At 56.1% G+C, this 13,697-nt stretch overlaps 1 protein-coding gene across 6 annotated transcripts in view; it reads left to right on the top strand.

Moving 5' to 3' along the window:
* LINGO1 (leucine rich repeat and Ig domain containing 1) overlaps nucleotides 1-13,697 on the top strand; it is a 189,270-nt gene that overhangs the window by 15,084 nt on the left and 160,489 nt on the right. For all 6 annotated transcript variants that reach the window (XR_010404940.1, XM_045899646.3, XM_064570123.1 and 3 more), the window contains exon 2: nucleotides 6,622-6,736. The gene's annotated coding sequence lies outside the window, so the exon portion shown is untranslated. The remainder of the gene's footprint in view (nucleotides 1-6,621; nucleotides 6,737-13,697) is intronic.

Raw genomic sequence — 13,697 nt, 5'->3', positions numbered from 1 at the left:
TAGGAGGAGCCAAGGCCCAGAGAGTCCATTCACCCACGGTGACCTCGCCTGGTCCAGCCTGTGCCCACACCCCTCGGTGATGAGGAACTCACCCTTCCCCAGGCAGCCCTGCCCTCCACCTGAAGGAGGTTTGCTCCCTCTCCCCCGACCACGTGCATAAATTCACATCAGTTTGGTGCCGTTTCAAGGCTCCCAGACTCCTAAGTCGCCTCTCCCTGGGGACCCCAGTAAGAAACTCCTGCTTTAATCATTCTCCATGTGACTTGGATAATGTCACCTCTCACGTTGACCTAGGGCAGGGCACCAGGCTTCTCAGTCCCCAGTCCTCTTTCTGCTCCGACCCCATGGAGATGCCACTCTGTGCCCGGCTGGGGTTGAGCGCTTTGATCACCCACTTGTTCTTTCCACCACTTGTCGGTGCCAGGCCTGCGCTGGGCTCTGGGTGCAGAGAAGAGCAGGACCCACCCCCTGCCGCGGGAAGTCATGTCCGTCAGCACTCACAGCTTGGGTGGGGGCGGTCAGGGCAGGACAGAGGAGCTCCCACCTCAGCCTGTTGGGAGAGGCTTCTTGGAGGACACTGGGGACTGGTCAGGGAGGGAAGGCATCCCTGCAAAGGAAGCGACAAGCGCAGAGTTTTCGAGGCCCGTCTCTGTCAAGGTGGCAGATGGCCCAGTCTGCAGAGGGTAGGGGAGCCCTGGGAGGCACTGGGTCAGGCATGAGGCTGAGGGCCAGCTGGGGATGGGGCTCTGCTGTTTCCCACCTGCTCCTGGTCTGTCTGCAGGTCTGTTGGCTGCCCACGTACACATACACACACACACACACACACACGCAATCTTACTGACTCTAAATGCAGACATGACTACACACACACCCTCCACAGTTCATCTCCACAGGCCACCTGAGCCCCCCTCTCTCTGTGAGCACTGCACACCTGCACACACCAGGCCCCTCTGCCTGGTGGGCCCATGGGCTCGCCCATCCTTTTTCTTTGTACAGAGAACCCTATAAGAGCCTAGAGCTGAGCCTCAGAGATCCCTCCCCTTGAGTTTTTTGCAAAGACACTTCCATGTTGCCCTTACCTCCGGTCTCCCCCTGAGCCTCAGCTTAGGGTTTCCCAACACTGTGATACCCCGGGGTTTTCTGGACACCCAGGGAAACCTCCCACGCTAGCCCCGGAGGGCCAGAGTCCTGCTGAGGAGCCAGCGGCCCTGGCGTTAGCCCCAGACAGTCGGGATTGTCTGTGTGACCTTGGGTAACCTTCTGCCCTGTCAGCCTTGGTTTGGGGGGCGGGGATATGGGCTCCACATTCTCCAGCGTAGGTTCTCAAACTGGTTCCAGAGCCCTGGTGTGCGGGAAGGTGCCTGGGGGCTTTGGAGGCAGGGGGAACCAGATAGGCTCCTTCCCTTCCCACCACAGCACGGCTGCTTAGATCTGCATTTTATACGAGGGTTCAGGCAGGACTTAACAGAAAAACCCATTAACTCTTTATTGATTTTGTTTTTCTGATTACAAAAGAAAATCCAACAACACGCTTGTGGGTAGGAGCCCGTGGCAGCTTCTTCATCCCCTGCTAGGAGGTGTTCACTGTAACATCTGGGTATTGTTGGGCCATATACCAACAAATTGCTATTTATAAAAATGGGCTCATTCTGAAATAGCATTGTACAGCTTGTTTTTTTCATATTGTTATACATAGATATGCCTCTTTCTGTCAAATGGCTGCAGAGTATTCCAGAGTATAGATGTGCTGTATTTTATATGAACATTCCCTTATCGATAAGCACTGAGGTAATTTCCAATTTCTTTTTTATTCTTACCAGCGATTCTGCTGTGAGCATCCTTGAGTGTTTATATGTGACTGTCTCTGGTATGGTTTCTGTAGGAGAAGCTCCTAGAAACGGGATTACTAGTTTGTAGGGTATGTGGGTTTAAAGCGTTCTCCGATATCACCAAATTACCCTTCCAAAGGTTGAGCCAATTCCCCCTCTCTCCAATGGTCGATGAGTGCTCATTTCCCTACATCCTTGCCAGCACTGGTTGTTATCAATCATTTTAATTTTTCCCAATCTGATGGGCAAAAAATGGTATCATGTCATTTTCATTTGCATTTCCCTGATTGCTAGAGAGATAGAACATCTTTTCATGCATTTATTGACCAACTGAGCTCTTCCTCTGCGGATTTCTATTTCACTGCCAATTTTCTCTTCTTTTGTCTTTTTTCTTATTGATTTGTAGCGGCTCTTTGTATATTAGTGATGTTTTCTTCCAGTGTCTCACTTGCTTTTTAACTTGCTTATAGTGTCTTTTGCCATACAGATGTTTTACGTGTTTATGTACTTGGATTTATCAAATTTTCACTTTATGTCTTCTGGATTTAATGTCTGGCATAGAAAGCCTTCCCCCACTGCATAAGATTTCATTTCAAATAAGAATTTTATTGCTGAAAAATCCTTGCAAAGCTCCAGTTTGCAGGCTTCTCCTGGCAGCTGCAGCACCGGCTCTGGGGGAGGGAGGGATGGGCCGTCTGTCCTTTCTTTTCCGTCACTGCCTTTCCATCCGTCTGTCTGGCTTTGGAGTCGTGGTCACTCTGTCTCTCATGTGCTTGCCCCCTCCTTTCTGTGTCTCTACTGTGTTTCTACCCCCAGCTGGTTTCCCGTGATGGCAGTAATTAGGAATGTGAGATGGCAGCCATCGCAGTCCTCGGTGGGTTGGGAGGCTGGCGGGAAACGTGCCCAGTCCCCTCCTAGCCTAGCCCCAAATCTTGTGGGCTGGTGGGGCATGCCCTGGCCCAGTTTTCTTTTTCAGAGACACTCATTTCCTGCTGGGAGCCTTAGGGCAGTCTCTGAGCCAGTCTAAGTCCCTCTTCCACTGGGAAGCCTTCCTAGATAGTTCCTTCTTCCACTTCCACGGTCCCAGACCTGGCCTCTCTTTGTCCTCACCCGTCGTTCCCCATCTTGCCTTCTCAGCGCTGAGCAACCTGGGGCCACCTCTTGGGAACTCGGTTTCCACTTGGGTAAAATAGGTCCTGGGGTCTGTACCAGCTGCTGAGAGGGACGGCCCATGTAGGATACAGCCGAGCTCTGGGAGGTGTGCCCTCCTGCCTGCTCAGTATTAACCCCCTGCCAAAAAACCCAAACACCATAGGAGAGAACTTTCCTGTTGCTAATAGAGAGATTGGAACTTAGTTCCACAAGGGCAGTGACCGATGGCTAGGGCTCCCTTGTTCTCTGCCCAGTGCAGGGCCCCAGGCCCAGGGCAAGGCTTGCCTCGAGGGAGGTGCCAGGGAAAGCAGGAACAAGTCAGGAAGCTGCTGAGCCTGGGGCAGTTGGCGGGGGAGGGGGAGGGCAGGCAGGCATGGCATTCTGGGAGCTCCTTTTGTGTAGCAAGGCACTATCCTCATGAGTCCTTATTCCTAGGGACATGGGGAACACCTCCGGGTGTTGAGGGCCCCAGGTGGGCTCAGTGTTGCCTCACCCTGGAGGCCTCTATATGGGGCCGTCAGGAGGCTCTGGGCTGAGGAAGCAGCTGGGAGACGAGTCAGGGAGATCCAGAGTCTCTTTGAAGCATGGCTCAGAAGTGTGGCACTGAAGTCTCTGAGGAGACCTTCTCTGGGCTCCCGTGGCTCTCTGGACTTCTGTCCCAGCACCTTCCTTCTGCCTGTGATGGCCTGTCTCCTCTCTGAGCTCCTGGCAGGTAGGAGCGGTGTCTTTTACGTCTTTTTATTCCAATCATCAAGCACAAAATAGACCCTTACTAAGACTAGAATGAATGAATGAGTAAATGAATGAATGAATGAACAAATGGATGGATGGATGGATGGAAAGCTGGGGGTGTTGGGTAGAGGGTTCAGGTCTGCGGAAGAAGAGACATGGGTTCTGGGCTTGTCTTTTTGGCTGACTTGCTGGGTGACTCTGCCCTCAGTCTCCCCATCTGCTCAGTGGGTGTGGGTCTCTCAAGCTCTGTGGTCCTATGACTGTGTTGACCAGAGCAGGCACATACCTGTGTCTCTCTGTCTCTCTCCATCTGCCCATCTCCCCCTGCCAGTACCAACCTCTCTGATGGTGGTGTTTGCTCAGCACCTGCTGGGTGCTGCCCCACAGAATGGAACCCACTTGGGCGGCACCCTGGAGTGCCAGTTTCTGCAGGAGTCTCACCTCCCCAGGGCACGTGGCAATTCTGTTGAACACACAGGCCTCTGATTCCTGCAGCTGCCAGGGCTCCACTGAATGGGCAAGGAGCCAGGAGAGCAGGTGGGAAGCCCCCCACCTCTGTGGTGGTCTCCTTACCTCTCTTGGCTGTGAGGTCAGCAGCCGGGATTTCACGTCCTTCGTGGAACTCGGCACAAAAGCAGGCCCCGGGCCCAGGAGAGCTCCTGGCTCCCACTGCGTCTCCTTGCCCCAAATCATTGTCATGCTCTGCCTGTGGTCCCATTTCCATAGCAACTCCTTGTGATGCCACTGAGGAGAGTGGGAGCTTCAGGAAGGTTTGGGGAGGAGGGAGCAGGAGGCCCATTCATTATCTTGGAATATGGCAGCTGGGTGGCTTGGGGTGGCGCTGACAGAATGGCTTGCCCTGCCAAGCTCAGGTGGCACTGGGCTCAGGGCTACCAGCCAGGTGGTGTGGAGGCCTACCAGGAACAGGGCTGCCCGGGTTGGCCTGGGCCTGGCTGGCTTGTGCCAGTCTACCTGGTGCCAGCTTGCACAGCCACTGGGGGCACCCCTGCCTGGCTAGGACCTGGCTTGGAGGACCTAGGCCTGAGGGACTGCTCAGGCTGTGGTTACCCATCTGTCCTAGGCTGGCACCACTCTGTCCTGTCTTGTCCTTTAGGAACAGCAACCTTTGGAAGACACTGCTGGGGCTTGCTGGCCGCAGGGGGCAGAGTTTGGGGCTGGCTAACTGTGGGGCTAGGCAGGTCCCCTGTTATGGGATCTACCCTGTGCATAGCTCTGTTGTCAGGTCAAGAAAGCCACGGTGGGCCTAGAAACCTGCTCAGTGCCCATTTCTCTGTCTCATTCTTTGAGAGGTTGGCAGCCCATGAAACAAGAAGTCTCTTGCCTCCAAAGAGTCCCTCCATCTTAACCTACCATGTAGGTGAGAAATTCTACCATTCACATCTTAGACTTGACGGAATATTGATCTTGGGAAGGACCCAGAGGCCTTTGCTGTCTTCTGCCCACACGATGGCAACACCTCCGCACCCTATCCACCCATGCTTCCTTCCATTCGTTCCATCTGGCAGGCCTCATGAGTCCTCCTGGGGACCTAGGCCTGTGCTGGACGGTGCCATGTGGGGAACCAAGAGGGAAAGGAGGAGCCAGCCTGGCCCTCGAGGGAGGAAGGGCGCTGCTGACCCTTGTGAGGGCTGCTGGGAGCCAGGCCAGGTGAGAGGCCAGCTCTCCCCATCTCCCTCCCATTGTCACGGGCTTGAGCCACCGCTGGAGGCCACTTGTACTCTTGTTTTCCTAATCCTGGTCTTCGTGTTGACTCACATTTGAAAGTGGGTTTCCCAGCGCTCCCCAAGCCACACATCCGTGAAGTCACGGCTACGGTGTGCTCATACTATTGATATTTTTGATACACGGAAGAATAAACACATAACAATGAAAATAAAAGCATTTGTCTGCGTACCACCTAGACTCCCCTTGTGCCTGCACACACTTTGAGAAGCGCCGATCAGCTGGGAGGGATTTGGGGCTTCATCTGAGAGGTGGAGGAAACCAGGTCTCAGGAGGGAGCTCAGCCCAGGCCACACAGCTGGCACGCATGAGAGCTGCCTCCTTGGACTTCCAGCCCGAGGCCTGTGTCTGGGGGCCTTGCCAAGGAGACTGAGCCCCCTAGTACCCTTCCCCACTCATGGAAGTTGCCCTTGGAGAATATTTGGTGAAGGAATAAATCAGGAGACGTGGAGAAGGAAAGGATGGGTGGGCAGGTCCTTGGGAACCAGGAGGCCAAGGCTCAGGCCACAGGAGAGGCACCCTGGTGCTCTGCCTGCACCCCTCTCTAGGGTCAGCCCCCAGGCCTGCCTCCTGGGCCAGGTGCTGGCTGGATACCACTGAGCACCAGGCCGGGTGCTCCTTCTCTCTATTTATCTTCCCAGTGGACCAGGCAGGAGCACCCGTATCCCCATTTTATGGACAAGGCAAGTGAGGTTCAGAGATTTGATCGTCCCAAGATCATAGAGCCAGTGTATGGGGAAGCATATTCAGAGCCCCACCCCCAACTTGGGGCCAGAAACCCCACCATTCCCAGGGCCCCACCTGCTGCAGCTGGTGGCACGTGAGTGTGTGTGTGTGTGTGTATGTGTGAGAGTACATGTGTGTAAATGCCAGTGTGTGAGTGATATGTCAATGTGTCAGTTAGTGTAGTAAGTGTGTGTATGTATTTGTGTGAGACCATATGTGTGTATAAGCGAGTGGGAGCATGCCAACGAGTGAGAGCACATGCGTGTGTGTGTCAGCAAGAGGGAGTGTGTGTGTGTGTGATGTATGTTTATCGCCCAGCCTGGTGCAATCAGACCCACTTGTGTGTTGTGTGCATACCACCCCCCCCGCCCACCGCTCCCTGGAATTGCCCCCTGCGGCCTGGCCCTGGCTGACAGCTCATCTCCTCTTTCTCCCACAGCCTCCTGTGCCCACAGCCCCTGAGGCTCCGGTGCCTACAGGCAAACAGGGCGACTGAGTCACACCCAGGCTGACCCCAACCCACTTGCCTTTCCCCAACGCCTGCCTGACCTGAGGTAAGAGGCCACCGTGTTCCGCAGGGCAGAGGGGGGGAGGCAGGGGCCAGGGAGGCAGGTGTGGGGTCCCCAAGGGAGAGGCTGTAGGGAGGCCATGGAAGAGCAGTCTTTTTGTGGGCTCCCCCCTCTCTCCCGCCCCACAGGAAGCCAAGTCTGGGCAGTTTGATGTGGCAGTGCCACCTTCTGCTGTCCCTTGCGAAGGCAGGGCTCTGAGAGCCAGATCCCCAGCCTGGGATGTTTGGCGTGACATGGTTTCATGGATGCGCCAGCCAACGGGTTCCTGTGTGGTGTGGGAGGGCACCGATGGTGAGCCGGAGGGATCTGTCCTTGGTTCGGTCACATTGTTGGCCAGATATATGCATGACTTCAGAGGGAGAGGGAACGTGTGGATTAAGACTGTCAGGGCCCCAGAAACTGCCAAGAGACACTGGCACGGACCCCAGTGTGTGGAGTTTACCGGAGCTCCCAGCCAGAGTCAGCACACAGATCTGGACGCCTGCAGGGCAGGAGGAGGCTCAGTCCCAGGTGTGGGTGTGCGACAAGTACTGGCAGCCAGGTGACCTTGGCTCTGTGTGAGCAGAGTGGATGGCTTGGACCGTATCATGAGGAGTGGGGTATTCAGAATGTGGGAGGTGACAGGCCCTCCCACTGTGTCCCATGTGAGGCAAGTCCTGAAGAAGTGGTAGGTGGGGAAGGAAGGGGACCTGGGGTACTGCCTGACTTGACTCCTGGCTTGCTTGTGACCTTGGACAAGTGACTTCTACCCTTTATCTGGGCCATTCCGCTGTTCTTTACAGGCTTCTGGGACCCATGAGAAGGCTGCAGAAGGGCTTTGCTAACTAGAAGGAACGCTAGGGGAAGGCTGGGGGCAGCAGGCTGGACTGCAATGTTATACCCATTTTTCAGAGGAAGAAGACCCAGAGGCTCAGCAGAGCAGTGGGCCTCGAACCCCTTCTCCTGAAGGATTAGGTGACAGTGATGGTGTGGGCGAGGCTTAGCCAGTGCTGGCCTCCCCCCCAGGAAGCTGGTGGGGTGTGGCAGGGAGCCGACCGTTGGATTTCCTTCCGGACTCTAGGCCTCGCTTTGAAGTCCAGTTATCTCTATCGAAATCTTCCTGCTAATCAGTCAGTTCTGGGTGGATTGAGCAGCTAATTAGCCCCTCTGGTTTAACCTGTAATTGCTGCTGGGAGATGGGGAGAGGATGTGGTCAGGGTTATTTGCAAGGCCACCAAGGGCGATGGGAGGGCTGTGGGCAGGGGCATCAGGGAGGCAGGGAGGCCGGGCCCTGCCCCCAGCCTCATCAGGGGCCACACGCATCCTCCCTGCTGCCCAGGGGGACAGCCCCAGGCAGCAGGAAGCTCAGCGGGCAGAGACAGACTGGGGAACTAATGTGGGGCGCAAGCGGCTCCCTCAGCGGGGCTGTGGGGCTTGGAGGAGGGGACACCTGGGCTGAGCTGTGAAGGCTAACGGATTCTTTGAAAATGTTCTATTTTTCTCATTATTTAAAAAAAAAACAAAAAACAGCACGCATTCTCTATAGAAAACATGAGCATTTGAGTGTTTTGCCTGTCAGTCTTTACCAAATATGTATTTATGACATAATTGGGATCAGACTGTACTTACTGTGTTCTAACCTGCCTTTTGTTCTTCATACTATACCAAGATCATTTTCCCATCGTGAAATACTCTTCTGTAATGTGATTTTTAATGGCAGCATAATGTTCCAGCCTGTGTGTGCTGTAGCATGTGTAACAATTCTCCCTTACATATTTTGATTGTTTCCAACTGTGTGTCATTATAAATAATGCCTGCCCCAGCAGGAAGACCTATGCAGGGTTTTGATGGTTTGGGGGAGGGGAGGATGTAGCGGCAGGGACTTTGGAGGGTTTGAGGAGTGCCGTGCCTAGGAGGGCGCAGGGCTGGTCCCGGGGAGTTTCTGAGGGGTGCCGGGGGGCTGAGACCTGACCTAGCAAAGCTCTGGAGGGTTTGCCTCACTGCCTCCTGCCTCCCATGCCCGCCCCACTGCCCACTCCTCTGGTGCTCCTGTGGTTGGAAGGGAGGGGGCAGGATGGCAGGGTGGGGGAAGGACAGGCAAGGCTGAGGGTCCCAGGTGCTGCAGCCCTTGACTTCTCGCTCACTGGTGGGCTCAGGGGCACTTAAATCAAGCCCCTCTGTCTCTGGCGAGCCCCGCTCGGCTCTCCACCTTGGAGGAAGGATGCACACAGAGGCTCTGAACATTTACTGACTCCTGAATCAGAGAAGCCTTCCTTCATCCCCTTGCTGGGAAGTGGAAGGTGGCCCCTGATCCCGAAGAGCCAGGGAGGGAGGCTGGGTGTGTGATGTCACTTTTGGGAGGCTTCTCTGAGCTCCGGGCTCATCCCCAGTACTCCAGACTAGACAGAAGAAAAACCAGATTAAGTAAATTCACTGTATAAGGTTAGGGAGTAATAAGTGCCATGGAGAAAAATAAGGTAGGAAAAGGGAGTGGACGAGCAGGGGAAGCCGTTCTCTGCAGGGTGGTCAGGAAAAGGCATCTCAGGTGAGGTGCCCTTTGGAGACCTGAGGGGAGTGGACAGGCCCTGAGCTGGGAGCAGCCGGTGGGGAAGAGGGACTGAGAAATAGGGCCGTGCAGGGCCTTGAGTTAGGATGGATGGAGGTGATTTGTGGCTCAGAGGCTACCACTCACTGCCTCATGGGGAAAGGGCTGGGGGGGAGGGGCAAGAGTAGAGGCTGGTCGGTGGTTAGGAGGCTCCAGCATCCGTCCAGAGAGAGATGGCAGGCCAGGCCTAGGTGGGGAGGCTTGGCTGCTTGAGGCAGGCTGAGGATGGGCTGCGGGCGAGGGGAGATCAGAGCCTGAGAACAGGGTGGTGCAGGCTTTGACTGAGCTAAGCAACCGGGGTCTGAGCAAGGGCAACGAAGAGTCCTGCTTGGAGGCAGCTCCCACTATGTTCAGACCACGGTCCCCGGTCGCAGCCATACGCCTGGCCCTCTGTGCATCTCTGCACCTGAGAAGCCAGGCTCCACGTGGCTACGAGGCTGTGGGTCTGTGAGGCTGCCGCTGAGGCAGAGGCTGGTGCTGGGTGTGTGAGGGAGGGAGTCGGGGGCTTCTGGTGCGGGGTGTTTTAAAGCTTCTGAGGCTGGACCAGGTCTCGAACCTGGGTGATCCAGCCCGGGGGGTCTCCCTGCCTGTGGGGGTGCCTGTTACTCTAGCCTTGCGACGAGCTCTCTGGAATGACCAGCCCAGAGAGACTGCCGCCAGCTTCCCTCCCAGCTGCTCCTCCCAAATGGCCTCACGGTTGGCACTGTCATTTTGTAACATTCTTCAGGGCTGCTGTGGGCAGGGAGTGGGGTGCGGATACTGGGCCCAACTTCTCACACTGTCCCCGCAAAGGGAGCCTCAGCTGGGGGGCTCTGGAGCAGTCCAGGCCCCTCTGAGCCCTCCTGTTGGTCACTACTACAGGCCTGCCTTCATGCCATGCTCCTCCTCAACAGCCCCCCCCCCCCCCCCACAGGGGTTCCTTGCTGTCTGAGGTTGAGCTCCAGACTCCTCCTTCTGGGTATTCAGGGCCTGTTGTGATTTGGCTCAAGGCTGCCCTTCCTATCCTTCTTCTTTCCAACAAGGGACCCTTGTCCTCCATCCCACCCACAGCAGGCTCCATCTCACCTTCCATTACTTCCGTCTTGAAAGCTTTTCTCCCCACCAGCCACATCCCACCCCTTCCAGAATGCCTCCCCCACTCTCCTACCCACTTCGGCCCCTTTGAATGGCTGTTGGTACCTTTTATCTAGGGCGCTACCCTGTCATTTTGCTGTCATAGTCCTCACCTTGTCTTTATCTTTGCCCTGCTCACCCTCTCCTGCCTCAGTCCCCTGCTTGAGTGTTGCCCCTGTCCTCTGCTCCATTATCAAAGCTCTTCCCAAATGGAATCGTGCTCAACCCCTGGAGCTCAACCCCTGGAGCCTGGCTCTGCATCAGGGACCCATCAGGACCTTCTGATCCAGAGTCACCGGGGGAACCCAGGAATCTGGATGGCTAATGAGCCCCACAGTCACTTTTGATGATCAGCCAGGTTGGGCTGTGCTGGCCCAACCCAGACTCACGCTGGGGGAGGGCCAGTGTCCCTGGGAGCATGGCCTCTGACCTTTCCTTGCACTCTGGCCGGGATGGGGACCTCGCTCTCTCCAGGCCAGCCCAGGCCCCAGGGGCAGCTCTGCTATGGACACAGCTCCACCTTGTGCTGACTGAACTGAACGTGCCTCTCTGAAGCCTCTGTGGGTGGGTCTAGGCTCCACATGGGGCGGGGGCTGTGTTTGGCACCTGGAAGCTCTCCTTTCCTACTCACAAGGGTTAGGGGGCGGTGAGGGGGCTTGGCAAAGCGTGGGGAGTTGGGTGATGTCTGTGGCTTGATGGAGGACTTACCTCCGGCCATGTCTGCCTGCCTGGAGCAGCTCCCACTATGTTCAGACCGTGGTCGCAGCCACACTCCTGGCCCTCTGTGCATCTCTGCTGACTTAGCTGACCTGAGGGTGTTTCGAGAGCTCGGCCCATTCCTCGTCTCCTCCTTATCTCAGCCGAGTGGAAAGTGGTTGCTGGGATCCTGTCCGTTCTCACAGGCACTCATCGGGGGCCTACTGTGTGCTGGGGCTGATGGGAACGAGCCAGGGGTAGAGAAGGTGGGGTGTGTGTAGAGGGACACAGCTGCCGCAGGCCTGAGTCAGCATGAAAAGCTGGGTGTGTGGGTGTCGCGGTTTGCTGGGTCTGGTGACAAGGCACCACACGTGGGGGCTTACACAGAAATGTGTTGTCTCCCAGCTCTGGAGGCTGGAAGTCAGGAAGCACGGTGTCGACGGGGCTGTGAGGGAAGGGCCTGTCCGTCAGTGGCTTATAGATGCCCATCTTTCCCGTGTCTGGCCATATCGTCTTCCTTCTGTGTGCGTCTTATCCAAATCTCCCTTTCTTTTACGGGCACAAAGCCATATGAGATTAAGGGCCCACCCTACTCTGCTATGAGCTCACCCTAATTAATTAATTACATCTGCAATGACCCAGTTTCCAGATAAGCTCACATTCTGAGGCCCTGGGGTTTAGAAGTTCAACATCTCCATTTGGGGCGGGGGGGACACATTTCAACTCATAACAGTGTGCGAGTAGCCTGGGATTTCCACGGCAATGACCACAGTGGACCAGGCCGCCTTGGTGGTGGTGAGAATCTCATGCCATGGGGTATGCAAGGGGAGTGTCGAGGCTGCTCCAAGCTGTCGGGGATAGAGAGGGGAGATTCCTATATGAGGACCCGGACCAGGGCTCCTCGGAGGAGGTTTGCTTCAGCTCGGGGTGTTAATGGGCAACCAGGAACACAGTTCCTGGTGTGTGCCCCCAACAGACCAGTCCCTGTACACTCTGGGTGGAAGGCAGATACACACAGTCGGATCTGGGAGGAAGTCCCCCGCCTCTGCATGCCCTGGCTGGGTGGCCAGGGGCAGCTGCTTTCCCCGGGGGGCCTCCGTCTACCTGCCTGTTTTTGTCACCAGCCTCTGGTGAGGCTCGAAGGAGAGAATGAATAGGAAGGTGCTTTGCTTTTGTTCATTTTCATTTGTTCATTTCATTTGTTGACTCTGTAGACGTTTTATTACGTGCGGCTCTTTGCTAGGCCCTGTGCTGTCCCAGGGACACAGAGATGAGAGGGTCACGATCCTGGCCCTTGAGGAGCTCACAGGCCATGGGTGGGGCAGGTGGGTGAAGGTTATGCCCCCTCTGGAGTCAGCCGGCCTGGGATCTAGTTCAAGCTCTGCCTCCTGCTAAAGGTATGAATTCAGGCTGTTTACTTAAGCTTTCTGGGCCTTAGTGTTTTCATCGGCAAATTGAGAATAATAGCACTCACCCTGTGTGGATTAAGTAGTTTGGTGCACATAAGGGCTTAGAGCAGGGTCTGGCACATAGTAAATACTCAGTAAATGTCATTTTAAGTCATCAGCTACAGGACAGCATGATCGAGGGTGGTAGAGGGGCTTATGAGGGGTTATGCAGAGAGCGTTGGGCTCTGGGAACTCAGCAGATGGGGTCCCTGCCCTGTGTGGGTGCCCTGTCATCCAGCTAGCCCTATGCCCTGCGTGGGGGCTGCTGAGAGGGACGTGGGGCAGGTGGACCCAAAGGGAGAGTTTCGAGGCCTTCTGACAGTCATGGGTGGGGGCCTGGGGGTCTGTGCGGGTGGGTGGGGCGGCCGCTGCCACCCCTGCCTCTGCCTCTGGGGTGCTCTGCGGTCGTGGAAAGGGTGCTGAGGTGCTGGGCCTTTGTTAGCCTTTGTGTTTAGTCCACAGGTTTCGGCGAGAGAAGATGGTGGGGAAGCCAAATTAAAATTCCTCTTTGAGAAGTGAACAACTTCCCAATTAAAGGATTCTTATTTGTGAGATGCCTTGGAGGCCTTTTCAATCAAGAGGCTCTTCTGAGTAAGAAAAGGGCTTGAGCTGGGTTTGGAGAGGCGGGGTGGAGCCCGAGCTGCTACTGAGAAGTTGGGGGGGGGGGATGCTGAAGACGCCCCAGCCTTGGGAACAGTGGCTCTGTGGGGTGGGCTGGGGTGAAGCTGTAGCTCCTTTCTGCTCAGCAGTGGGGGTGGGGGTTGCCGTGGGGAGGGCGGAGATGGGGAGCTGTCTCCACTCGAACCCACTCAGCCCTTAAGCCTCTTCTGGCCCCAGGCTGAGCTGTATGCACCAGAGCCCTCCGCCAGGACCCCTCTGTCTTCCTCAGCAGACCCTGTGTTCTTGCCATCAAGCCCGATGGAGCTGGGAGGAGGCTGGGGTGGGCGTCTGGCTGTCTGGAATGGTGGATGTGGCCTGGACCTCGTGCTCAGGGCAGCCAGATGGGGGGCAGCATCCTCTTGGCTTCTGAGACCGCAGGTTCCCTGCTGCCCCTGCCACGTCTGCTACCCCGAGCCAGGCTCTCCTGGTGACATCCTGGGTGTGG

The sequence above is a fragment of the Mirounga angustirostris genome, unplaced genomic scaffold (assembly GCF_029215605.1).
Source record: "Mirounga angustirostris isolate CCGP_5_RB_7025 unplaced genomic scaffold, mMirAng1.0.hap1 SCAF_9, whole genome shotgun sequence".
Lineage (NCBI taxonomy): Eukaryota > Metazoa > Chordata > Mammalia > Carnivora > Phocidae > Mirounga > Mirounga angustirostris.
This window is presented reverse-complemented; position numbering and strand designations above follow the sequence as displayed.